Source organism: Erinaceus europaeus, chromosome 12 (genome assembly GCF_950295315.1).
Source record: "Erinaceus europaeus chromosome 12, mEriEur2.1, whole genome shotgun sequence".
Classification (NCBI taxonomy): domain Eukaryota; kingdom Metazoa; phylum Chordata; class Mammalia; order Eulipotyphla; family Erinaceidae; genus Erinaceus; species Erinaceus europaeus.
Window position 1 is genome coordinate 63,948,908 of NC_080173.1, and position 26,114 is coordinate 63,975,021.

The 26,114-nt window shown below is 40.6% G+C and overlaps 1 protein-coding gene across 3 annotated transcripts in view; it reads left to right on the plus strand.

The window, feature by feature from the left end:
- The first annotated feature begins 4,382 nt into the window (after window positions 1-4,382).
- The window catches only part of LPO (lactoperoxidase), a 48,875-nt gene continuing 27,143 nt past the window's right edge, over window positions 4,383-26,114 (plus strand). Inside the window, exon 1 of one of the 3 annotated variants that reach the window (XM_060203800.1) lies at window positions 4,383-4,518. The gene's annotated coding sequence lies outside the window, so the exon portion shown is untranslated. Of the gene's footprint in view, window positions 4,519-8,240; window positions 8,334-26,114 lie in introns of those variants that run through there. The other 2 variants (XM_007536134.2, XM_060203801.1) reach the window with 2 other exon arrangements.

Here is a 26,114-nt window from a genome sequence, read left to right on the forward strand (position 1 = left end):
TGTGTGTGTAAGCTTCACAAGTGGTGAAGCATAGTTGCAAGTGTCTCTTTTTCTATTTCTTTTTTTATAATTTATTTGTTTGTTTGTTTGTTTTTGGATAGAGACAGAGAAAAATTGAGAGTGGAGGGGAAGACAGAGAAGGGGAGAGAAAGATAGACCTGCAGACCTGCTTCACCGCCTGTGAAGTGACTCCCCTGCGGTTGGGGAGCCGGGGGCTCGAACCAGGATCCTAACTGGTCCTTGCACTTTGTGCCACATGCGCTTAACCTGCAGCGCTACAGCCTGACTCCCTTTCTATTTCTTTTTCTTTCTTTTTTTTTCTTAGTTTTTTAATTTTTTATCTTTATTTATTTGATAGACATAGCCAGAAATTGAGGGGGGGTAATAGAGAGAGAGAGAGAGAGAGAGAGAGAGACACCTGCAGCACTGCTTCACCACTTGTGAAGCTTTTCCCCTGCAGATGGGGACTGTGGACTTGAACCTGGGTCCTTGCGCACTGTAACATGTGCACTCAATCAGGTGCACCACCCCCCAGCCCCTTGTTTTTCTGTTTCTTCTCTACCACTCTTTCCTCTCAATTTCTCTCAGTCTCTATCAAGGGGGGGAAAAAAGAAAAAGTAAAAACAAGTAAATAAATGAATAAATATCATGGTTACTAGGAGCAGTGGAGTTGTCATGTAGGCACAGAGCTCCAGAGATAATTATGGTAACAATAACTAAAATAAAATAAGTCCTGCCAGCTATGACAGGCTAGAGAGAGTTTTTTATCTTTTCTTTTTTTTCTTCCATATTCACACATCTCCCCCTAAGTGGAAAACACAGAGCTGGCTGACAGGCTAAGGGGAGGGGTTTGGATGGTCCCTTTGGCATCTTTCTTTCTCCTCACAGACAGTGAGCAGCCCACCAGCGGCACAAAGAAATCCACAGAAAAAGCTAAAAACAGAAACTTTCACTTCTTCTACCACAACCTACTCCTCCTTGGTTGTGACACGCAGACCAAGAGAAGGTAGGATGGAAGCAGTTCCTTTTCTCAGTTCAGCTTTTGACCTCCTCAGAAACCTAGCTACACATTTAGATCAGGCCAAGAGTGGGTACCATATGTGATGTCTTAAGAAGAAGAAGCTCGAGGGCAGAGCCAAGATGGCGACTTGGAGGCAGCTGCTGGTGTGAGCTCCAACAAGCAACGGCCTGTGACCTAAGATTTGCTGGATAGGCTAGGACACTGGGCTGTCAGCAGGAGGGTGAATAAGGGGTCATAAGTGTGACACCAAGGAGGGGTCCTATAGCTCACTTTTGGGTTAGAAAATGGAGGAAAAAGGAAATCTTTTGATTATTTCTGAAGCTCACCCCTTCCCCCACCCCAGAACCAGACCCAAGGGGATGGACAGCTGCTCCTAGTAGGCTTCCTGCTGAGCTATTTTCTTTACCAAAATTTTTGGCTCAGCGGGGGTGTCATTCCAATCCTTTTCCTTTTTTATTTCCTTCTCTTTTATTTTTCCCTAAGTGGCTAGAGCTTTATTTGAGCAACAAAATATCTGACCAATCAGAGCCTCACCCCTGCCTGGGAAAGTCTACCTGGAGGGCTGTTTTTTGTTTTTGTGTTTTACGTACTTCTTACAATTGGTGGTCTTTGCTCAGGCTACCTGAGCCAATCCAGAGCCGCCCAAGCTGTAGACTGATTGCTAGGGTTTTGTTTTGTTTTTCTCTATTCTATTTTATTATTACTATTACATATACACTTGTCACTCCTTCTTCAGGTTGACCAAAATTAATTGTTATTCTTTTTTCCATTGCTAGGTGACTGGGTGTCCTATCCATTGTGAGAGGAACTTATTTCACTCTACCTCTTCCCTCCACTCTCCTCTCCTTTTAGAGGAGGTTCTAAAAGACCTCTTATAAACAAGAACATCACCATAATACTTGCCATATATCAAAGCAAATAAAAAGATTGTTGAATAATGGCACAACAATACATTAAATCCATAATATCAGTAAATGTCAGTGGCTTAAATTCACCCATTAAAAGGCACAGAGTGGGAGGATGGATCAGAAAACACAACCCAATCATATGCTGCTTGCAAGAATCCCATCTGATTCAACAAGACAAACACAGACTTAAAGTGAAAAGATGGAAACTATCATACAGGCTAATGGACCACAAAAAAGGGCAGGAATAGCTATTCTCATCTCTGACACAATAGACTTTAAATTAAATAAAGGAATAAAGAAGAAGCTCTTGCTGAAGTAGCTGAGTGCCTCTTATGACTAAGAAATCCATCCCATAGTCACCTTCCTTGTGAGTCATGTTTCTTGAGTTATCTGTGGTCTCATCAGCCAGATAAAGAAGCTGAGGCTCAGAATCTCATACAGTCATGGTTCCAGGTTAGTCAAAACTGACTGAACTGCTTCTGGTGGCAGCCACTGAACTGGATTGTCAGCCCCCAGTGAGATCTTCTGTCTCAACTTGGAGTACACTGTCCACTAACTGGACTCCTGCCTGGGGGAGGAGTAGTAGCCAGGAGAGCCCTCAGGTTATAGGTTATATGTACCTGTATTCGTTGGAATGCAAATTTTAATTTGATGTCAGACAAATTTAAAGTTTTTCTGTAAAAGTGCTCAAAGGTGACGTCTGGCACAGGACACAAATGTGTGACTTTGTTTTCTTCATAAAAATGTAAGTTACTAAAGTGAGAAGGATGTATAGAGTTTGTGCAAAAAAGACTTCCATGTCTGAAGCTCTGAAGGCCCAGAGTCAATCCCTAGCACCACCAGAGATGATCAGTGCTCTGAAAAACTAAGATTTTTAGCTATTATGTATCCCGTGAGTACCCATTCATTGGGGAAACTAACGATCCTTCCTAGTCGACTGAATCCACATGGATCCCAGTCACTTTCAAAGCCAGCAACAAGCAGCTCCTGACAGCTTTCAACCTGACGCTGTTGACTGGCTACGGAAGAAGGGCAAACGCTAGAAGAAGAAGATTGTTAATAATACAGCATTGCTGCATTAATTGTGAAAAATGTGTCATCGTGATATGAAATGTTAATAACAATGGAAATGGGTGGAGTATGTGGAAATTCCCTTTTTTTTCTCTCTCCAGGATTATCACTAGGGCTCTGTGCCTGCACTACAAATCCACTGCTCCTGGAGACCATTTTTTTCTGTTTTATTGGATAAGACAGAGAGAAATTGAGAGGAGAGGGGAAGATAGAGGGGGGAGAGAAAGACACCTGTAGACCTGCTTCTCTGTTTGTGGGTTGCTTGCGCTTTGTACTATGTGCACTTAATCCGGTGTGCTATTGCCCATCCTCCTGTACTATTTTTAAACTAAATCTAAAACTGTGTAGAAATAAAAAGAAGTCATGTAAACCAGAAGGCTCTGTACTCCCATCCTACCAGGACTTGACATTATCTATCACCAGGAATCTTGTTTTCATCAATGAAAGGGAAGTGAATCTAGAAAACACCAGAGGAAGCCAAGCATGGTTTTGTCTATCTGATAGAGAAAAAGAAATAAGAAAAGACACTTGAAAGTAGTAGTAGCTGTAGGGGTAAACTAGAAAAAAAGTAAAGGCAAGACCACTGAAAAAAATGGGGAGATATATATGTATAGATAGATAGTTACAGAATCAGCCCATATCAGTGACCTTAGGAGAACTACTGCAGTTTCCAATGGAGGGGATGGAACACAGAAGTCTGGTGGTAGGAACTGTATATAATTATGTCCCTATTATCTTAAATCACTAGTAAAAAAAAAAAAAAAAAAGAAGGAAGGAAGGAAGGAAGGAAGGAAGGAAAGAAGGAAGGGAAAAGAAGCTATTTAAAAAAAAATGAACTTTCAAAGAAACCATAGAATCTCAGCTTCCCCCAAAGGCCCCTGCTTGGTTGCACTTCTTTTTTTTGTCAGAGGTGAGTATTAAAACACATCACCTGGGGTGGTGTCGTACCTGGTTGAACACACATGTTACAATGCACAAGGACCCAGGTTCAAGTCCCTGGTCCCCACCCACAGTGGCAAAGCTTCGCAAGTGGTGAAGCAGTGTTGCAGGTGTTGCTCTGTCTCTCTCCCAATCACCTCCTTCCCTCTCAATTTCTGGCTGTCTCTATCCAATTAATAAATAAAAAATTTTTAAAAAATTTTAAAGACCACATTAAAAGAAAATAAAAGCCCTCTTCCTTGCAGAGGGGAAGAATTTTCTATAACACATGAATGCATGTGACACCCCAAGAAACCTGTATTCTTCAAAGAAGAATAAGAAAGCAGAACACTAGAAGTGCTTCCCCTTCCCAACATCCCCACCCTGTTCCTGTGTGTGGGAAGGGAGAGGCACATTGCCATGTAGCCCTCCCCAAAGGTTCACCAGAGTGAGTGGGATTCTATCACAGACAGAGCTGACCTGAGCGTCTCACCCCATCTCAGCTTCTGCCTCAGCCTTCCAGAGCATGTTAGCCATGCACACCCCTAAATCATCTGGGTGGAGTCCAAGATGTATGTAGGGGGAACTCCTTCAATTACGGTAAGTCCCAGAGTCCTCACCCTGGCGGGCAGTAGGCAGTTCTGTGTGGGGGCCAATCAGCAGGGACGCCTTGTCAGGCTCCATCTGGCACAGTAACCTAGTGATGGAATGTCACAGGACTGGCACACAGGGTCTTGTTGCTCCTGAGAAATAATTGACCTGACTGGGGAATAAGCACTGATGTTCTCTCTACCTATGGTTGAAAAAGTTTTCTCCCAACTGTAAACAGACCAACAGTCCGATGTTCCTCCTGATCTCTGGGTTCTCTATGTGCAGGTTAGGATGGGCAGTGGGATTCAGAGGCGAGGGAAATGAAAGAGAGAAGAGAAAAGAATCTAGAAACTATGTCCTCTGCTGACACCTTACATAACCATAGTACATTAATCAGTCTAGAAAGATGGTTTCCATAGGAGCTTTAGAACTATAGTCAAGAATTCAAGCCCGAGTGACTTGAGTTAAGGGAGGCTAATTTTTACCACAGTGTCATCATCTTTATCTCCAAAACAAATATAGTCTTGCTCTCCAGTATAATTTAGGGCTTTTGGGGAGTGATTTGTCTAATTTTGGCAACAGGAAAGATGCATAATGAGATAAGGGCAAAGGGGGTGGGGTGCCATGTGGTGGCACACCTGGCTGAGTGCACATGTTACAGCGGGCAAGGACCTGGGCTCGAGCCCCCAGTCCCCACCTGCAGAAGGAAAGCTTTGTGAGTGGTGAAGCAGTGCTGCAGGTCTCCCCCCCCAAACCTCTTTCTATCACCCACTTCTCTCTCAACTACTGGCTATTACTATCCAATAAATAAAGATAGTTTAAAAACTCTTAAAAAAGGGAAAAAAGAAAATTAGTATACATTGTTCTCTGGAGGTTATCAGATGGGGATGGCTTCTGGGATAAGGTAGAACTTGAGCTACATAATGGGTCGGGACAAAAGGAAGAGCGAGGCTGGACAGTGCTGCAGCTTGTTAAGCACACTTGCGGGGGGGGGGGGGGCTTCACAAACAGTGAAGCAGATCTACAGGTTTATTTTTTTTCTCTCTCCTCTATTTCCCCCACCCCTCTCGATTTATCTTTGTCCTATTAAATAAAATAGAGAGGGGGGAAAAGGCCACTGGGAGCAGTGGCTTTGTAGTATAGGCACCGAGCTCCAGCGATAACCCTGGTGACAATAAAAAAGAAAAAAGGAGAAGGAATAGCACAAGGCAGGCATGGAGGGTGGCAGAGACATACTGCAGCAGAAGTGATTAGTGTGATAGATAGATAGATAGATAGATAGATAGATAGATAGATAGATAGATAGATAGCAAAAGTTAGTTTCTCTGGAATGAAGAACTTGGGCAGAGGTGTGATGTGTGGTGGGTTGGGACAGACAGGTGGTTGGCAAGGAGGGACATGGGAAAAAATTCCAGTGAGTTGTGGGTATTGAGTAGCTCTGTGGTGAATAGTTTGTTTTAGAGGATTGGGGTGGTGAGTGGTGGGGTTAGGAAAATAGTGAATATAAGGGAAGACAGGGTATGATGGACACAAGAAGTTTATGAAGGACAAGTTGCTAGAAGTTGGTAACTGAGATGTGAGGAAGGAAAAGTAGTAGGAAAGAAGAACAAAACCATCCAGGATAACTCTTTGCTCTCCACCAAGAGGCTGAATCTGCACATACCCAGCAGAATTTTGTTTCTCCTTCACACACACACCCTCTCCCCCAAGATTCCTCTCTTTCTTTCATTCCAGTTGTCCCTGAAGACTGAGGGGGAAAAAGAAGTAAATAACACAGGGTTCTACTTCCCCTTTTGCCTAAAGAGAACCTGAGAATGTGTGACTTGCACTGAGCTGACCCAGGGACAGAAGCAGACTGGTATTTGCTCTAATGACTCACAGCAGGATCTGAGATAGTAGATCCTAAGGCAAGCACCACAGTTAATAGACTAATTTCTCTTTATAGATAAGAAAACAGGACAATTGAAGAAAGATTACCCTGAGGTCATGTGATGAGTGGTAGCAGACTGAGAATAGACACTGGTTTTCTGAGCCTATTCCTATACTCTATGCATTTCCACTTGTGTGACATTTTATTTATGCATGTGTGTGTGTGTGTACACATGTGCTTGCTTGAACATCAGGGGCTTTTTATTGGAATGATATATTTTGGTTTTGCTACAAAACACACATCTTCAAACTCCTCATACAATTCTAATTCAAAATTAACTTCTGGGGGCCGGGCGGTAGCTCAGCAGACTAAGCGCCAGGACTAGTGTAAGGATCCCGGTTCAAGCCCGTAGCTCCCCACCTACAGAGGGGTCGTTTCACAAGCGATGAAGTAGGTCTGCAGGTGTTTATCTTTCCCTCCCCCTCTCTGTTGTTCCCTCCTCTCTCAGTTTCTCTCTAGACTATGCAGCAACAATGACAGCAATAACAACAATAACAATAACAACAACATGGGCAACAAAAATGGGAAAATTGGTCTCCAGGAGCAGTGGATTCGTAGTGCAGGCACCGAAACCCAGTGATAACCCTGGAGGCAAAAAAAAAAAAAACCTTTTGTTTAAGATCCTGAATCTGTGATATGTGTTAGTTGGCTTATCTCCCTTCACTATTCTGACCATCTCTGGATTGACTTTGAGTCAAATTGTCTCTCGGCTGAACTCTGATATCTGTCACTTTCCCAAGCTCAATCCCTATGTCACTCAGCCAAATCAAAGAATATATCTGACATCTTTTTCATTTGAGGCAAACTTATCAAAACTCATTACTTTTGAGCTAACTGGGGAGAAAAGGTACTGAGAGTAAAGAGAAACACAGAAGAAGTCCATGCTACTGTATACTCAATGAATGTCTAAGAGGGGAGAGAAACAAAAAGACATGAAACACTGGTATGAAATATTGATAGAATAGCCTTGACAAGAATAGCAATGGAATAAATAATAATAATTTAAAAAAAACTTTCAATCGCTGAAGAGAGACAAGAACAACATTCTGCCTACTCTACCTGGCTTATTGTTGAGAATTCCCTCTCCCCTCCCTGCTAAGTTCCCTGGGAGGCCCTGAACAAGACCTATCCTTCACTTTACAATAATCTGTACTTATTTGGGAAACTAGCTGATAAGCTCAGCACTTGTCTAAAGGGACCACTGCATAGGCTTGCCGCTGAGAATCTTGATGTTATTTTAACCTAGAGTTGCCAAATACCTGATGAATCCTCCCACTAAAAAAATTAAAATGAGATCATATAGCTAGCATTTCTTCCTATCTGTGAAGGTAGACATACAAACCATCACCACACCCAGCCATTTATTTTTATATTCCATGATCTCTTCCTCATTCTGGAGGGGACTTCTTGTCTGTGTTCTCATCTGCCCAAGGACTTGTGCCATCCAGATAACTGTCATCAACTCCATACCCCTCCAAAGGCCAGAATGACTTATGACAATCCACCTGGGTTCCTTCCTTTTTTTGAAGCAGAACAAGTAAATGAGTCCCAAAAAGGGCAAACATTGGCATTTGGAAACATGCCTGGGATGAGAAGCCTATTTGTTTGGTGTTCTGGGAAACCAAGAGGACATGCACTTTTATAAGGAAAGAAAAAAATAAATAACCTGTCCAGTGGCAAATGACAGCCATGCCAGTAGAAGGTAGGCAAAAACAGGCAGCTAAAGAAGGAACTGACTTTATTTACAAGGAAAAATGGCATGTGGAATAGTAGGAAGCTGTGGCTCAGACTGGACTTACGTGTCCCTGTGATAAACCCATGGTTGTGTGTGCAGCATTACAGTGTGCAGAACTCTACTTCTGGAAGGGAAAGCAGAAAGTCAACTGTGACTGAGGTCAGACTCATTTATACTCTGTGGGTTACTAGAAATTGTGGGGTGTGTGTGTGTGTGTGTGTGTGTGTGTGTGTGTGTGTGTATGTGTGTGTGTGTGTGTGTGTGTGTGTGTGTGTGTGTGTGTGTGTGTGTGTGTGTGTGTGTGTTGCTAATAAACCTTTTCTTCATTGGGTACTCTCTACTATTGCTATTGTTAAAATATGTTGAATTTCTAGACTGATGCAAGAGAAACTGTTGATCTCTTTAGTTTTCATCCTATTACAAAAGGTCAAACCTAGGAAGTATCTAGGAGTATCTATCAAGATTTAAGAACAGCCAGACCGGCAGCTTGCTGTGACCTCGGCTCCCACAGATGACTATGTATTGCACATAGGAAGGCAGTGTTAGTCTTCTGGATCTTCCAGCAGGAAGCTCCTTGAAATCGGTCAAAACTGAATAGGTTATAATCCATCAGAAACACAGCTTTCCCATTAGGGAAAGCTAGAAACAAGCTGGGGGTATGGATCGACCTGCTAACATCCATGTCCAGCGAAGAAGCAATTACAGAAACCAGACTTCCACTTTATTTTATTTTTATTTTTTTAATTTTCTCTTTTGTTGCCCTTGTTGTTTTTTATTGTTGTTATTGTTGATGTTGTTATTGTTAGATAGGACAGAGAGAAATGGAGAGAGGAGGAGAAGACAAAGAGGGGGAGAGAAAGATAGATACCTGCAGACCTGCTTAATCGCTTGTGAAGCGACCCCCCTGCAGGAGACTTCCACTTATGCACCCCATAAAGAATTTTGGTACATACTTCCAGGGGGGTAAGTGATAGGGGGAGATGGCCAGAGGGCTCTGCCCTCTAATTCCATCAGGACTTGGAGTGAGGAGGAGGAGGGAGAATCAACCCCTGAAAGCTGCTAAATTAGAAAACTGTTACCTTGACATTAATAAAAGTAGATTAATCTACAAATTTAAAAAAAACAGCTTTCAAGATAGGCAAGTCATAGCATGTCAGGCTGGCTTGCTTTGGGTGTGGGGAAAGGGTAGTTGTACTCTGAATGGAGGTAAGATGGAGGAGAAGGCTACCACCTGCTTCATGTTCAAGGGTGAGGGCTAAAATCCCACACTATAGAAACCCAGATAGGCTGGTGCCTGGGAGTAGCAGGCTTCTCTCTGTGCTACTTCCCAGCCTGCAGCAACTGGACTGGTTCAGATAAGCATCTGCACTTTGGGAAACCGGTGCCTACTGGACCCAACCCTACTTACTTGAAGTCCTTCCAGTGATATATATATTAGTGATTTAATAGTGACTAACAAGATTGTAAGATAACAGGGGTACAATTCCACACAGTTCCCACCACCAGAGTTCTCTGTCCCATCCCCTATTGGAAGCTTCCCTATTCTTTATCCCTCTCTGGGAGTATGGACTAGAATTCTTTTTGGGGTGCAGAAGGTGGAAGGTCTGGCTTCTGTAATTGCTTTTCCACTAAACATGGTTGCTGGCAGGTCAATCCACATCCCCAGCCTGTTTCTATCTTTCCCTAATAGAGCAGGGCTTTGGAGAGGTATGATTCTGGGACACATTGGTGAGGTCGTCTGCCTGGGGAGATCAGGATGGTGTTATGGTAGTGTCTACAACTTGGTGGCTGAAAGGAGGTAAGATATAAACAGGAACCAAAGGCAGGAAAAGAACAAATGAAACTAGGACTATCACTATTTTACTGGGGGAGACAATAGTTTACATACAGTTGCTGAAACATACATATAATTTCTCTTCTCCCCATGATAAATGTCTCCAAAACACTAACCCTCAGCTCAGGTCCCTTTCCACCATTATGCACCAAGATCCCAAAGCCCCTCACCACCCACTCACCCTCCTTCCCCAGAGTCCTTTGTTTTGGTGCAGTCCACTTTGGGTTTTTACTTTCTGTCCTTGTTTCTTAAGTTCCATTTCTGAGTGATATCATCTGGTATTCATCCTTCTCTTTCTGGCTTCTCTCACTTAGCATAATTCCTTCAAGCTCTACCCAATAGGAGGCAAGAGAGTTGACTTTATCCTTTGTAATAGTTAATTGATATATATATTTTTTTTTTTCTTAACCACTCATTGTTGTTGGACACCTGGGTAGCTAATTTTCAAATGAGTTACATTCAACAGTCTGATGGGAAATTATATCTTGGTTTAAAAATAGAAGACTACAGCAATAAATCAAGAAGAAGGAGTAAACTAGAAAAAAAATGCAGAAAGCAGATGGAATGAGAGAAAAAAAGAATGGTATAAAAATATGTACCATGCCAGCCCTTAAAATTCAATTTCCTTCAGCCTGCGCTGTGAGAAGACCTCCAGTCACACTAAGTGCACCTTCTGTGTGCAGGCAGACAGAAGGGATGTGAGGATTCGGAGGCTGGCAGGAGTGACATCTGACCTGCTTCAGACATTCTTTGGGTGGGATGGGAGACAGGGCTAAATAAAAGTACGAAGGAGGGTCCAACAGATAGTAGTGAAGAGCTTTTGGTAATGGATGTGGTGTGACAACTTTTTAAAATATTTGTTTGCGTATTTTTACCAGATCACTGCTCAGTTCTGGCTTATGGTGGTGCCAGGGATTGAAGCTGGGTCCTCAGATCCTCAGGCATGAAAGCCATTTTGCATAATCATTTTGCATAATCATTATGCTATCTCCCTGGCCCACAATTTAGTTTCAAAGAGATGCAGAAAAAGCACTCCTGGGACATATAGAGTCACATAAATCAATGCTAGCTTAGTGAAAAATAAGCACACATTTTAAAAATATGTGTGGGGATTCATGAATTTATAGATTACAAAACCAGAGACAAGAGTCTAGAGATTCATGCTCCAAAATTCTGGGAATCATCAGACTAATCAGGACAATGCTTGGCTGAGAAACAGAAATGTCTTTCAAAGAAAACAAGACAAGCTGAAGCCCTTCTCCCACCTTTCCTGGACAGCTGCCTTCTGAAACTCCCAGCTTATTTGCCTAGATCTGTCACAAGAAAAGCATCTTTTAACTTTCCATCAGCTCTTAAATTCCATCAGCTGGAGAAAAAGGGATTTACTTTCCAAAGTAAATCCATTTTTTGGAAAGTAAATCCAGGAGTTCGGGTTTGGTTAGTGCATTATTCTAATAATCCCTGAAAGTATGTCCAATCCAGAGCAAACTTTTCTTTTCTTTTTTTTCCTCTTCTCTCATTTTCTTTTCTTTTTTCTTTTTTTTTTTTTTTTGCCACAAAGGTTATTGCTAGAGCTCATTGTCTATTCTGCTCCAGTAGCAATTTACCCCTCCTTCCCTTTCTTCCCTTCTCCTACCCACTCCCTCTTTCTCCATTTCTTTCTCCTCTTCCTCCTCCTCCTCCTTCTTCTACTATTTCATATTGTGAGAGACAGAGAGGGAGAAGGAGAGGCACCTGCTGCACTGCTCCACTGCTCATGAAGCTTCCCCTTGTAGGTTGGGACTAGGGATTGAACCCCAGTGCTCAAACATGAGCTGCCATCCAGTACCAGAAAGCTTATGTGGAGAATTGAACTGTGACTTCAGAACCTCAAACATGAAAGTCTCTTTGTATAACCATTATGCTATCTAACCCCACCCAGGAAGCTTATATTTTAAATTCCATAAAACACACTTGTGAAATTTCATTCTTTTTAAACTATCTTATATCCCTCCTGCCCGGGACTCATGAACTTGAATGTTCAGCCATTGTTATATTTGGGGTTCTTGGTCAATAATTTCTTTTTTTTTTTTTTTTATTTAAGAAAGGATTAATTAACAAAACCATAGGGTAGGAGGGGTACAACTCCACACAATTCCCACCACCCAATCTCCATATCCCACCCCCTCCCCCGATAGCTTTCCCATTCTCTACCCCTCTGGGAGCATGGACCCAGGGTCATTGTGGGTTGCAGAAGGTAGAAGGTCTGGCTTCTGTAATTGCTTCCTCGCTGAACATGGGCGTTGACTGGTCGGTCCATACTCCCAGTCTGCCTCTCTCTTTCCCTAGTAGAATGGGTCTCTGGGGAAGCTGAGCTCCAGGACACATTGGTGGTGTCTTCAATCCAGGGAAGTCTGGCCGGCATCCTGATGACACCTGGAACCTGGTGACTGAAAAGAGAGTTAACATACAAAGCCAAACAAATTGTCGAGCAATCATGGACCCAAAGCTTGGAAAAGTGGAGAGGAAGTATTAGGGAGGTACTCACTGCAAACTCTAGTATACTTCTGCTTTCCTACTTTGGTGCCATACTCCAAACTCAGTCAATTTCTGCTTTGCGTTTCTACTTCTTTTTTTTTTTACATGCATAACATTCCCCAGATTCCCATTTAGCAATACAACCCCCACTATTTCATTCATCATTTTTCATGGACCTGTATTCTCCCCACCCACCCACCACCCCAGAGTCTTTTACTTTGGTGTAATACTCCAATTCCATTTCAGGTTCGACTTGTGTTTTCTTTTCTAATCTTGTTTTTCAACTTCGGCCTGAGAGTGAGATCATCCCATATTCATCCTTCTGTTTCTGACTTATTTCACTCAACATGATTTTTTCAAGGTCCATCCAAGATCGGCTGAAAACGGTGAAGTCACCATTTTTTACAGCTGAGTAGTATTCCATTGTGTATATATACCACAACTTGCTCAGCCACTCATCTGTTGTTGGACACCTGGGTTGCTTCCAGGTTTTGGCTATTACAAATTGTGCTGCCAAGAACATATGTGTACATAGATCTTTTTGGATGGATGTGTTGGGTTCCTTAGGATATATCCCCAGGAGGGGAATTGCAGGATCATAGGGTAGGTCCATTTCTAGCCTTCTGAGAGTTCTCCAGACTGTTCTCCACAGAGGTTGGACCAATTGACATTCCCACCAGCAGTGCAGGAGGGTTCCTTTGAGCCCACACCCTCTCCAGCATTTGCTGCTGTTACCTTTTCTGATGTGTAACATTCTCACAGGAGTGAAGTGATATCTCATTGTTGTCTTGATTTGCATTTCTCTGACAATCAGAGACTTGGAGCATTTTTTCATGTGTTTCTCGGCCTTTTGGATCTCTTCTGTGGTGAATATTCTGTCCAATTCCTCCCCCCATTTTTGGATGGGGTTATTTGTTGTCTTGTTGTTGAGTCTGGTAAGCTCTTTATATATGTTGGTTATTAAACTCTTATCTGATGTATGGCATGTAAAGATCTTCTCCCATTCTGTGAGGGGTCTCTTGATTTGGGTAGTGGTTTCTTTTGCTGTGAAGAAGCTTTTTAATTTGATGTAGTCCCATGGGTTTATACTTGCCTTAGTCTTCCTTGTAATTGGATTCGTTTCATTGAAAATGTCTTTAAAATTTATGCGGAAAAAAGTTCTGCCAATATTTTCCTCTAAGTATCTGATAGTTTCTGGTCTAACATCCAAGTCCTTGATCCACTTGGAATTTACTTTTGTATTTGGTGAAATACAGTGATTCAGCTTCATTCTTCTGCATGTTTCAACCCATTGTTTCCAACACCATTTGTTGAAGAGACTCTGCTTTCCCCATGTAATAGTCTGGGCCCATTTGTCAAAGATTAGATGTCCATAGGTGTGGGGCCTCATTTCTGGGCTCTCAATTCTATTCCACTGGTCAGTGTGTCTGTTCATGTTCCAGTACCAAGCAGTTTTGATGACAATGGCCCTATAATATAGTTTGAGATCTGGCAGTGTGATGCCTCCGGTTCTGTTCTTTTTTCTCAAGATTGTTTTGGCAATTCTAGGTCTTTTCTGGTTCCAGATAAACATTTGTAGCATTTTTTCTATTCTCCTAAAAAATGTGCTTGGGATCTTGATGGGGATAGCATTAAATTTGTAGATGGCTCTGGGTAATATATTCATTTTGATGATGTTAATTCTTCCAACCCATGAGCATGGAATATCTTTCCACTTCTTTGTGTCTTTTTCAATTTCTTTGAGTAGTGACTCATAATTTTCAGTATACAAGTCTTTCACTTCTTTGGTTAGGTTTATTCCTAGATATTTTATTGTTTTTGTTGCTATAGAAAAAGGAACTGATTTCTGGATTTCAATTTCTTCTAACTTAGTGTTTGCATAGAGGAATGCCACTGACTTTTGAATGTTAATTTTATAGCCTGACACATTACTGTATTGCCTGATGATTTCCAAAAGCTTCTTGCTAGATTCCTTAGGTTTTTCCATGTATACTATCATGTCATCTGCAAATAAGGAGAGTTTGACTTCTTCTCTTCCAATCTGTATTCCTTTAATTCCTTGCTCCTGCCTGATTGCTATGGCAAGAACTTCCAACACTATGTTGAATAATAATGGTGATAGTGGGCAGCCCTGTCTAGTACCTGATCTGAGGGGAAATGCTTCCAGTTTTTCACCATTGAGTATGATGTTGGCTGTAGGTTTGCTATATATAGACTCCACTATCTTCAGGAATTTTCCATCTATTCCTATTTTTTGTAGTGTTTTGATCATAAAGGGATGTTGTATTTTGTCAAAGGCTTTCTCTGCATCTATTGATATGACCATGTGGTTTTTGGTCTTGCTTTTGTTGATGTGGTGGATCACATTGATTGATTTACGTATATTAAACCAACCTTGCATGCCTGGGATAAACCCCACTTGGTCATGATGAACAATCTTTTTGATATACTGCTGTATCCGGTTGGCTAGAATTTTGTTCAATATTTTCGCATCTATGTTCATCAGAGATATTGGTCTGTAGTTTTCTTTTTTGGTTGTGTCCCTGTCTGCTTTTGGTATCAGGGTGATGTTGGCTTCATAGAAGCTGGCAGGGAGTATTCCAGTGTCTTCAATCTTCTGGAAGACTTTTAAAAGTAGAGGTATTAGTTCTTCTTTGAAAGTTTTGTAGAATTCATTTGTAAAACCATCTGGTCCAGGACTTTTATTTTTGGGAAGATTTTTGATAACTGTTTCAATTTCATTAGCTGTGATGGGCCTGTTCATGTTATCCACTTCCTCTTTACTTAGTTTTGAAAGTTGGTAGGTATCTAGGAAATCATTCATTTCTTCCAGGTTCTCTAGCTTGGTGGCATATAGTTGTTCATAGAAGTCTCGCATGATATGTTGAATTTCTGCAGTGTCTGTTGTGATATCTCCTCTTTCATTTACTATCTGATTTATTTGGGTCTTCTCCCTTTTTTGTTTTGTGAGTCTGGCTAAAGGTTTGTCGATTTTGTTTACTCTTTCAAAGAACCAACATTTACTTTCATTGATCTTTTGTATGGTTTTCCTATTCTCAATGTTATTTATTTCTGCCCTAACTTTAGTAATTTCTGTCCTTCTGGTTGCTTTAGGGTTCCTTTGTTGTTCTTCTTCTAGGTCTTTAAGATGTGCAGTCAGGCTGTTTATTTGTGCCTTTTCTTGTTTCCTAATGTGTGCTTGTATAGCTATGAACTTCCCTCTTAGGACTGCTTTAGCTGTGTCCCAAATATTTTGATAGCTTGTGTCTTCATTTTCATTGAACTCTCGAAACATTTTGATTTCTTCCTTGATTTCCTCTTTGACCCAGAAGTTGTTAAGAAGTGTACTGTTGAGCTTCCACATTTTGGTACTGTTACTAATCTTTTGTTGATTGTTAAGTGTTAGTTTAATTCCACTGTGGTCTGAGAAGATGCTTGGGATGATTTCAGTGCTCTTGAATAGGCTGATGCTGTCTTTGTGGCCTAACATATGGTCTATCCTTGAGAATGATCCATGTGGATTTGAGTAAAATGTGTATTCCAGTTTCTTGGGATGAATGACTCTGAAAATGTCCAATAGTTCTAGTTTATCTATCTCTTCATTTAGCTCCCTTATGTCTTTACTGATTTTCTTCCTGGATGATCTGTCAAGTTGAGAGAGTGGGGTGTTGAAGTCCCCTACTATGATTGTGTTACTGTTAATATATTGCTGTAGCTCTTTCAGTAGAAGTTTGATGTATTTAGATGGCTTCTCATTGGGTGCATAGATATTAATAATTGTTAAGTCCTCTTGATTGACTGATCCTCTGAGCATTAAGTAGTGTCCATTCCTATCTTTTTTAATCTTATCTATTTTAAAGTCTATCATGTCAGATATGAGAATAGCTGTTCCTGCCCTTTTTTGTGGGCCATTGGCTTGAATGATAGTTTTCCATCCTTTCACTTTAAGTCTGTGTTTGTCTTGTTGAGTTAGGTGAGTTTCCTGTAGACAACATATTGTTGGGTTGTGTTTTCTGATCCATCTTCCTACTCTGTGTCTTTTAATAGGTGAATTCAGGCCATTCACATTTATTGATATCAAAGATTGAAGATGTTTTAACGCCATTCTTGTAGAGTTTTAGAGTGTTTTGATATATGTTCTATTTGTGGTGGTCTGGTTGTTTATAGGAGACCTTTCAGAACTTCTTTCAAGGCAGGTTTGGTGATGGTTGCTTCCTTCAACTGTTGCTTGTCTGAGAAGGTTTTGATGCTTCCATCTAGTCTGAATGACAATCTAGCAGGATATAGTATTCTTGGCTGAAAGCCTTTCTCATTGAGCACTCGATAGATATCTTGCCATTCTCTTCTGGCCTGTAGTGTTTGTATGGAGAAGTCTCCTGCTAATCTTATGGGTTTTCCTTTGTAGGTGACTCTTTGTTTTTCTCTTGCAGCCTTGAGGATCCTTTCTTTATCCTTATTCCTTTCCAATCTAAGTATGACATGTCTTGGTGTCTTTAGGTCTGGGTTAATTCTGTTTGGGACCCTCTGGGCTTCTTGAATCTTTATGTCTTTGGTGTTGTCTAGACTAGAGAAATTTTCAGCTATTATGGCCTGGAGAACGCTTTCTTCCTCCCCTTCTCTTTCTTCCTCTTGTAAGCCAATAATGCGTATATTGTTTCTTTTGAAGTCATCCCATAGGACTCTGTTGTTGTTTTCAGCATCTCTTAATCTCTTTTTGAGATCTCTTACTTCTTTTTTAGTTGTCTCTAATTCATCCTCAATCTTGCTAATTCTGTCTTCAGCCTCATTGATTCTATTCTCTCTGCCCTCTACTGCTTTCTGGAGTTCATCTATTTTGTTGCCCTGCTCTGATACTGTTTTAGCTTGTTCAGCTAGTTGCCTTCTTAGCTCAGCAATTTCAGCTTTCAGCTCTCTAATAACCATGAGATTATTAGAATTTTCTTCCATATTCTCATTTGTTGTTCCTGCAGTTCTGATTACAATTTTTTCAAATTCTTTACTCACTCCTGTTATTATTTCCTTAGCTAATGTTTGGATGTTGAACTCGTTGTTTTGTGCTTCGCCCTCTGGAGGAGTTTTAGCTGGACTCTTGTCCTGGTTCGAGTCTCCATTATTTTTTCTTGTTGTTTTAACCATTTTATATAAGTTAACAGTTTTTTCAATCCCTGAGTTGGAGTTCAGTGGTGTAAAAGCCTTTTTTTTTTTTCCCCTGTAGGCTATGGTAGCCTGAGGGCTTTTAAACTATCAATAGGCTTCTTGGCTTAATCAATGACTCCTGACCAAGAGATAAAGCAGGGTGTGGCAGAGATAACCCAGTGGTTATGCAAAGAGACTTTCACAGCCCTTCAGCTATGCCACCGAGGTATAGGTCTTCTCCTGAGTTTCCCGGTTAGATCTCTGTCCCCTGGTGTCCCTCCCTGTTGCTGCTCCAGATTCTGAGGGTAGTAGCAATGGAGACTCAGAGTTGTACTTGGTGAGTCTCTGGGGAGTCCTTTCCTCCCTTCAGCTGTCCCCTTGTTGGTGGAGCAGACTGGAGGTGGTGTCTCCACTGACAAACTGTCGAACTGTTAGCAGTCACTTAATCTCTCCTTGGGCCCCTCTCTCCTCTCTGTCACCAGCCACGCGTGTTTGTACTCACGGGTGATTTACTGGGTTTCTGTGGTCATTCTAGTCCTGTCTTGTTTCGGTCCGCGTGGTCTCCTTTGGTATTCCTAGTTGATCCGGGAGAGGAGAGGAGAGGAGAGGAGAGAAAGCGATCTGCTGCTCGTAGCTCTGCCTCCGGAAGTCGACCTCTCTCTGGGTGATTTACTGGGTTTCTGTGGTCATTCTAGTCCTGTCTTGTTTCGGTCCGGGTGGTCTCCTTTGGTATTCCTAGTTGATCCGGGAGAGGAGAGGAGAGGAGAGAAAGCGATCTGCTGCTCGTAGCTCCGCCTCCGGAAGTCGACCGGTCAATAATTTCTTATATCTTTGTGCTTTTTTGATGGGCCACTCAACAAAAGGCATAAAGTCATAGACTCCTAATGATCATTAAACAAGTAAGTGATTTCACAGCTAGAGACTATGTGACACCAGAAGGAAGAGCCACTTGATCTCAGAGTCACACAGTGGCCAGTACAGGGACTTTACCCCCCCCAACTGGCTGAAATAGTCAGGATTCTTCTGACCTTTCTGATAAAGGGGTGAGGGGCAGGATTTAAAAAATTTGGGAGGAGACCACTGGGAACCATAAGACAGGACTAGAATGACTTCGGGAACCCACCAAATCACCGGTGAGTGCAAACATGTGTGGCTCATGGACAGAGAGGAGCCTAGGGAGAGACTAGGTGGCTGATAACAGTCCAGCAGTTTACCAGTTGAGACACCACCGCCAGTCTGTTTCACCAACAAAAATATGGCTAAAGGGAGGAGAGGACTCCCCTAAGACTCACCAAATGCAACTGTGAGTCTCCATTGCTATTGCCCTCAGAATCTGGAGCGGTGGGGGGGGGGGGAGGCCCTGTGCTGATACCAGGGGACAGAGAACTAACCAGGAAACTCAGGAAAAGATCTATACCTTGGTGGCCTAGGGTGGGGCTGTGAGAGACTCTTTGCATAACCACTGGATTATCTCTGCCCCACCCTGCTTTATCTCTTGGTTAGGAGTCACTGATTAAGCTAAGAAGCCTACTTCTTAGTTTAAAAGCCTAGTTTAAAAGCCCTCAAGTTCCCACAGCCTACAGGGAAGAAACAGAACCCTTTGATTACCTTACTTAGACACAACTCAATCCAAGCCAGAGTGATCAGTAATTTGAAAAGTAATAAGAGAAGGACATCATAACATAATGTATAAAATGGTTAAACCAACAAAAAAAATATTGGAGAAATGAACCAGGACAAGAGTCCAGCTAAAAGCCCCCCAAAGGGTGAAGAATAATGAGGTCAACATCCAAACACTAATTAAGAAAATAATCATAGGAGTGAGTAAAGAGTTTGAAAGAATTGTCATCAGAAATGCAGAAACAACAAATGAGACTCTGGAAGAAAACACTAATTATCTCAAGGTTATTAGAGAGCTGAAAGCTGAAATAGCTGAGCTAAGAACACAACTAGCTGAACAAGCTAAAACAGTATCAGAACAGGGTAACAAAATAGATGAACTCCAGAAAATAGTAGAGGGGAGAGAGAATAGAATAAATGAGGCTGAAGACAGAATTAGCAAGATCAAGGACAAATTAAAGACAACTGAAAAAGAAGTAAGATATCTCAAAAACAGATTAAGAGATACTGAAAACAACAACAGAGACCTATTGGATGACTTCAAAAGAAATGATATATGCATTATTGGCTTACCAGAGGAAGAAAGAGAGGGAAGGGAAGAAAGCATTCTTGAGGACATAATAGCTGAGAACTTCTCTAGTCTAGACAACATCAAAGACATAAAGATTCAAGAAGCCCAGAGGGTCCCAAACAGAATTAACCCAGACTTAAAGACAACAAGACACATCATACTTAGAATGGAAAGGAGTAAGGATAAAGAAAGGATCCTGAAGGCTGCAAGATAAAAACAGAGAGTCACCTGCAGAGGAAAACCCATAAGATTAGCAGCTGACTTCTCCACACAAACATTATAGGCCAGAAAAGAATGGCAATATATCTATCAAGTGCTCAATGAGAAAAGCTTTCAGTCAAGACTACTCTATCCTGCTAGACTATCATTCAGACTAGATGGAGGCATAAAAACCTTCTCAGACAAGCAACATCTGAAATAATCAACTATCACTAAGCCTGCCCTGAAAGAAGTTCTGAAAGGTCTCCTATAAACAGTCAGACCACCATAAATAGGTCATATATCAGAACACTCTAAAAATCTATAAGAATGGTATTGAATATCTTCAATCTTTGATGTTGATAAATGTCAGTGGCCTGAATTCACCTATTAAAAGGCACAGAGTAGGAAGATGGATCGGAAAACACAACCCAACAGAAAACCCACCTAACTCAACAAGACAAACACAGACTCAAAGTGAAAGGATTGAAAACTACTATACAAGCTAATGGCACACAAAAAAAGGGCAGGACAGCTATTCTCATATCTGACATGATAGACTTTAAAATAAGTAAAATTTAAAAAGATAGGGAAGGACACTACTTAGTGCTCAGAGGATCAGCCAATCAAGAGAACTTAACAATTATTAACATTTATGCACCCAATGAGAAGCCATCTAAATACATTAAACATCTACTGAAAGAGTTACAACAATATATTAACAGCAACACAGTCACAGTAGGTAGGGGACTTCAACACCCCACTCTCTCAACCTGACAGATCATCCAGGCAGAAAATCAATAAAGACATAAGGGAGCTAAATGAGGAGACAGATAAACTAGAACTATTGGACATTTTCAGAGTCATTCATCCCAAGAAACTGGAATACACATTTTACTCAAGTCCACATGGGTCATTCTCAAGGATAGACCATATGTTAGGCCACAAAGACAGCATCAGCCAATTCAAGAGCACTGAAATCATCCCAAGCATCTTCTCAGTCCACGGTAGAATTAAACTAACACTTAACAATCAATAAAAGATTAGTAATAGTCCCAAAATGTTGAAGCTTAGCAGTACACTACTTAACAACTACTGGGTCAAAGAGGAAATAAAGGAAGAAATGAAAATGTTTTTAGAGTTCAATGACAATGAGGACACAAGCTATCAAAATATTTGGGACACAGCTAAGGCAGTACTGAGAGGGAAGTTCATAACCATAAAAGCACACATTAGGAAAGAAGAAAAAGCACAAATAAACAGCCTGATTGCACATCTTAGAAACCTAGAAGAAGAACAACAAAGGAACCCTAAAGCAACCAGAAGGACAGAAACAACCAAAGTTAGGGCAGAAATGAATAACACTAAAAATAAGAAAACCATACAAAAGATCAATGAAAGTAAATGTTAGTTCTTTGAAAGAGTGAACAAATTTGACAAAACTTTAGCCAGACTCACAAAACAAAAAAAGGGAGAAGACCCAAATAAATCAGATCATAAATGAAAGAGGAGATATCACAACAGACACCGCAGAAATTCAACATATCATACAAGGCTTCTATGAATAGCTATATGCCACCAAGCTAGAGAACCTGGAAGAAATGGACGATTTCCTAGATACCTAACAACTTCCAAAATAAGGTAAAGAGGAACTAGATAACATGAACAGGCCCATCACAGCTAATGAAATTGAAACTGTTACCAAAAACCTTCCAAAAAATAAAAGTTCTGGACCAGATGGTTTTACAAATTAATTCTACAAAGCCTTCAAAAAAGAACTAATACCTCTACTTTTAAAAGTCTTCCAGAAGATTGAAGACACTGGAATACTCCCTTCTAGTCTCTATGAAGCCAACATCACTCTGATACCAAAAGCAGACAGGGACACAACCAGAAAAGAAAACTACAAACCAATATCTCTGATGAACATAGATGCTAAAATATAGAACAAAATTCTAGCCAACCGGATACAGCAGTATATTAAAGAGATTGATTGGGAGTCGGGCCGTAGCACAGTTGGTTAAGATCAGGTGGCGCAAAGCACAAGGACCGGCATGAGGATCCTGATTCAAGCCCCTGGCTCCCCACCTGCAGGGGAGTCACTTCACAGGCAGTGAAGCAGGTCTGCAGGTGTCTATCTTTCTCTCCCCCTCTCTGTCTTCCCCTCCTCTCTCCATTTCTCTCTGTCTTATCTAACAACGACGACATCAGTAACAACAGCAATAATAACTACAACAACAATTAAAAAAAAGACAATGGCAACAAAGGGGAAAATAAATAAATAAAAGTACAAAATTTGATCATCATGACCAAGTGGGGTTTATCCCAGGGATTCAAAGTTGGTTTAATAAACGTAAATCAATCAATGTGATCCACCACATCAACAAAAGCAAAACCAAAAACCACAGTCATATCAATAGGTGCACAGAAAGCCTTTGACAAAATACAACATCCATTTATGATCAAAACACTACAAAAAATGGGAATAGATGGAATATTCCCCCAAGAGAGTGGAGTCTGTATATAGCAACCAACATCATACTCAATGGTGAAAAACTGGAAGCATTTCCCCTCAGATCAAGTACTAGACAGGGATGCCCACTATCACCATTACTATTCAACAGAGTGTTGGAAGTTCTTGCCATAGCAATCAAGCAGGATCAAAGAATTAATAAGGCATACAGATTGGAAGAGAAGAAGTCAAACACTCCCTATTTGCAGAAGACATGATGGTATATATAGAAAAATCTAAGGATTATAGCAAGAAGCTTTTGTAAATCATCAGGCAATACAGTAAGGTGTCAGGCTACAAAATTAACATTCAAAAGTCAGTGGCATTCCTCTATGCAAACACTAAGTTAGAAGAAGTTGAAATCCAGAAATCAATTCCTTTTACTATAGCAACAAAAATAATAAAATATCCAGAGGTAAACCTAACCAAAGAAGTGAAAGATTTGTATACTGAAACTATGAGTCACTACTCAAGGAAATTGAAAAAGACACAAAGAAGTGGAAAGATATTCCATGATCATGGGTTGGAAGAATTAACATCATCAAAATGAATATACTACCCAGAGTAATATACAAATTTAATGCTATCCCCATCAAGATCCCAAGCACATTTTTAGGAGAATAGAACAAATGCTACAAATGTTTGTCTGAAACCAGAAAAGACCTAGAATTGTCAAAACAATCTTGAAAAGAAAGAACAGAACTGGAGGCATCACACTCCCAGATCTCAAATTGTATTATAGGGCTATTGTCATCAAAACTGCTTGGTACTGGAACATGAATAGACACACTGACCAGTGGAATAGAATTGAGAGCCCAGAAGTAAACCCCCACACCTATGGACATCTAATCTTTGACAAAGGGTCCCAGACTATTAAATGGGGAAAGCAACAACAAATGGTGTTGGAAAAAATGGGTTGAAACATGCAGAAGAATGAAACTGAGCCACTATATTTCACCAAATACAAAAGTAAATTCCTGGTGGATCAAGGACTTGGATGTTAGACCACAAACTATCAGATACTTAAAGGAAAATATTGACAGAACTCTTTTCCACATAAATTTTAAAGACATCTTCAATGAAATGAATCCAATTTTAAAGAAGACTAAGGCAAGCATAAACCTATGGGACTACATCAAATTAAAAAGCTTTTGCACAGCAAAATAAACCACTACCCAAACCAGGAGACCCCTCACAGAATGGGAGAAGATATTTACATGCCATACATCAGACAAGAGGTTAATAACCAAAAAATATAAAGAGCTTGCCAAATAACCCCATCCAAAAATGGGGGGAGGACATGGACAGAATATTCATCACAGAAGAGATCCAAAAGGCTGAGAAACACATGAAAAAATGCTCCAAGTCTCTGATTGTCAGAGAAATGGAAATAAAGACAACAATGAGAAACTACCTCACCCCTGTGAGAATGTCATACATCAGAAAAGGTAACAGAAGCAAATACTGGAGAGGTTGTGGGGTCAAAGAAACCCTCCTGCATTGCTGGTGGGAATGTAAATTGGTCCAACCTCTGTGGAGAACAGTCTGGAGAACTCCCAGAAAGCTAGAAATGGACCTACCCTATGATCCTGCAATTCCTCTCCTGGGGATATATACTAAGGAACCCAACACACCCATCCAAAAAGATCAGTGTATACATATGTTCTTAGCAGCACAATTTGTAATAGCCATAACCTGGAAGCAACCCAGGTGTCCAACAACAGATGAGTGGTTGAGCAAGTTGTGGTATATATACACAATGGAATACTACTCAGCTATAAAAAAGGTGACTTCACCGTTTTCAGCTGATCTTGGATGGACCTTGAAAAATTCATGTTAAGTGAAATAAGTCAGAAACAGAAGGATGAATATGGGATGATCTCACTCTCAGGCAGAAGTTGAAAAAAAAAAGATCAGAAGAGAAAACACAAGTAGAACCTGAACTGGAACTTTTACCAAAGTAAAAACCTGAACCTGAATCTGAAAAGTAAAAAAAAAAAAAAGTTACTTTTTGGTAAAAGTAACTTTTACCAAAGTAAAAACCTGAACCTGAAATTTTACCAAAGTAAAAGACTCAGGGGTGGGTGGATGGGGAGAATACAGGTCCAAGACAGATGACAGAGGACCTAGTGGGGGTTGTATTGTTATATGGAAAACTGAGAAATGTTATGCATGTACAAACTATTGTATTTACTGTTGAATATAAAAGATTGATTTCCCAATAAAGAAATAAAAAAAAATTTTGGACTTCCAAGAAGTTAATTTATTTTTTTAATATATATTTTATTTGACAGGACAGAGAGAAATTGAAAAAAAGAAGGAGGAGGAGATAGAGAGGGCTAAAAAAGAAAAAAAGGAACCTGCTTCACTCATGAAGAGTCCCCTCTGCAGGTGGGGAGCAGGAGCTCAAAGCCAGGACTTTGCTCATGGTGACATGTGAGCTCAACTGGGTGTGGCACAGGCATGAAGCCCTGGTAAAACCCTAACAGCAAAAATAAATAAATAAATTCAAATGGAAAAACAAGTTCAAATTTTACTAAATATACAAACATATATTTAACAGAAGAATAATAAAGTTTAAAAGTAGAAAGGATAACACTGAGATACTTAATCCATAAGAACTTTTCATTTCTTTTTTTTTTTTAATATTTATTTTCTTTATTTATTCCCTTTTGTTGCCCTTGTTTTATTGTTGTAGTTATTATTGTTGTTGTCGTCGTTGTTGGATAGGACAGAGAGAAATGGAGAGAGGAGGGGAAGACAGAGAGGGGGAGAGAAAGGTAGACACCTGCAGACCTGCTTCACCACCTGTGAAGCGACTCCCCTGCAGGTGGGGAGCCGGGGTTTGAACCGGGATCCTTATGCCGGTCCTTGTGCTTTGTGCCACCTGCGCTTAACCCGCTGCGCTACAGCCCGACTCCCAGAACTTTTCATTTCTAACTGCAGTTTTCTTCTGTATATATTAGCGAGATAAAATCATCAAACTGGAATAGTTTTAGCACAAATGTCAATTCCATCCAAAAATTGTTTTGAGTGAAATAAATTGATTTGGAAAGCATGTGGAAAATATTGACAATCAAAACCCAGTTGGAAATTCTAAAGTACATATAACTATAAATATTGTGACCAATAGTTTTGCTGTGTAGGAAACACACAAGCACATATTTACTTCTTACTGAGAATTTACATGTTTTGAAACCACACTGCAAATATACAGTATATTACACACTGATAGAATAAAATGTCATACTGACTCAATGTTTGTTTTCTCATTGACAAGTGGAAAGTGAAGGAAATAAATGTATTTCTCTTAAAAAAATACATTCAAATGGTGAAGTTACTGACTTCTACAATGGATTGGAAAAAAGAGAAGAAAGGATCAAAGGATAGTAACTGAAGGGGGTAGGGTGGGAGAGCCCTTTTTAATTCTCTGTGTGTGTGTGTGTGTGTAAGAAAGACACTAGAACATTATTCTGTCAATTTATGCAGTGCCATGGATCAAACCCAGGGCTTCGCACATGCAAGACATACACTCCATTGCTCAGTCACTTT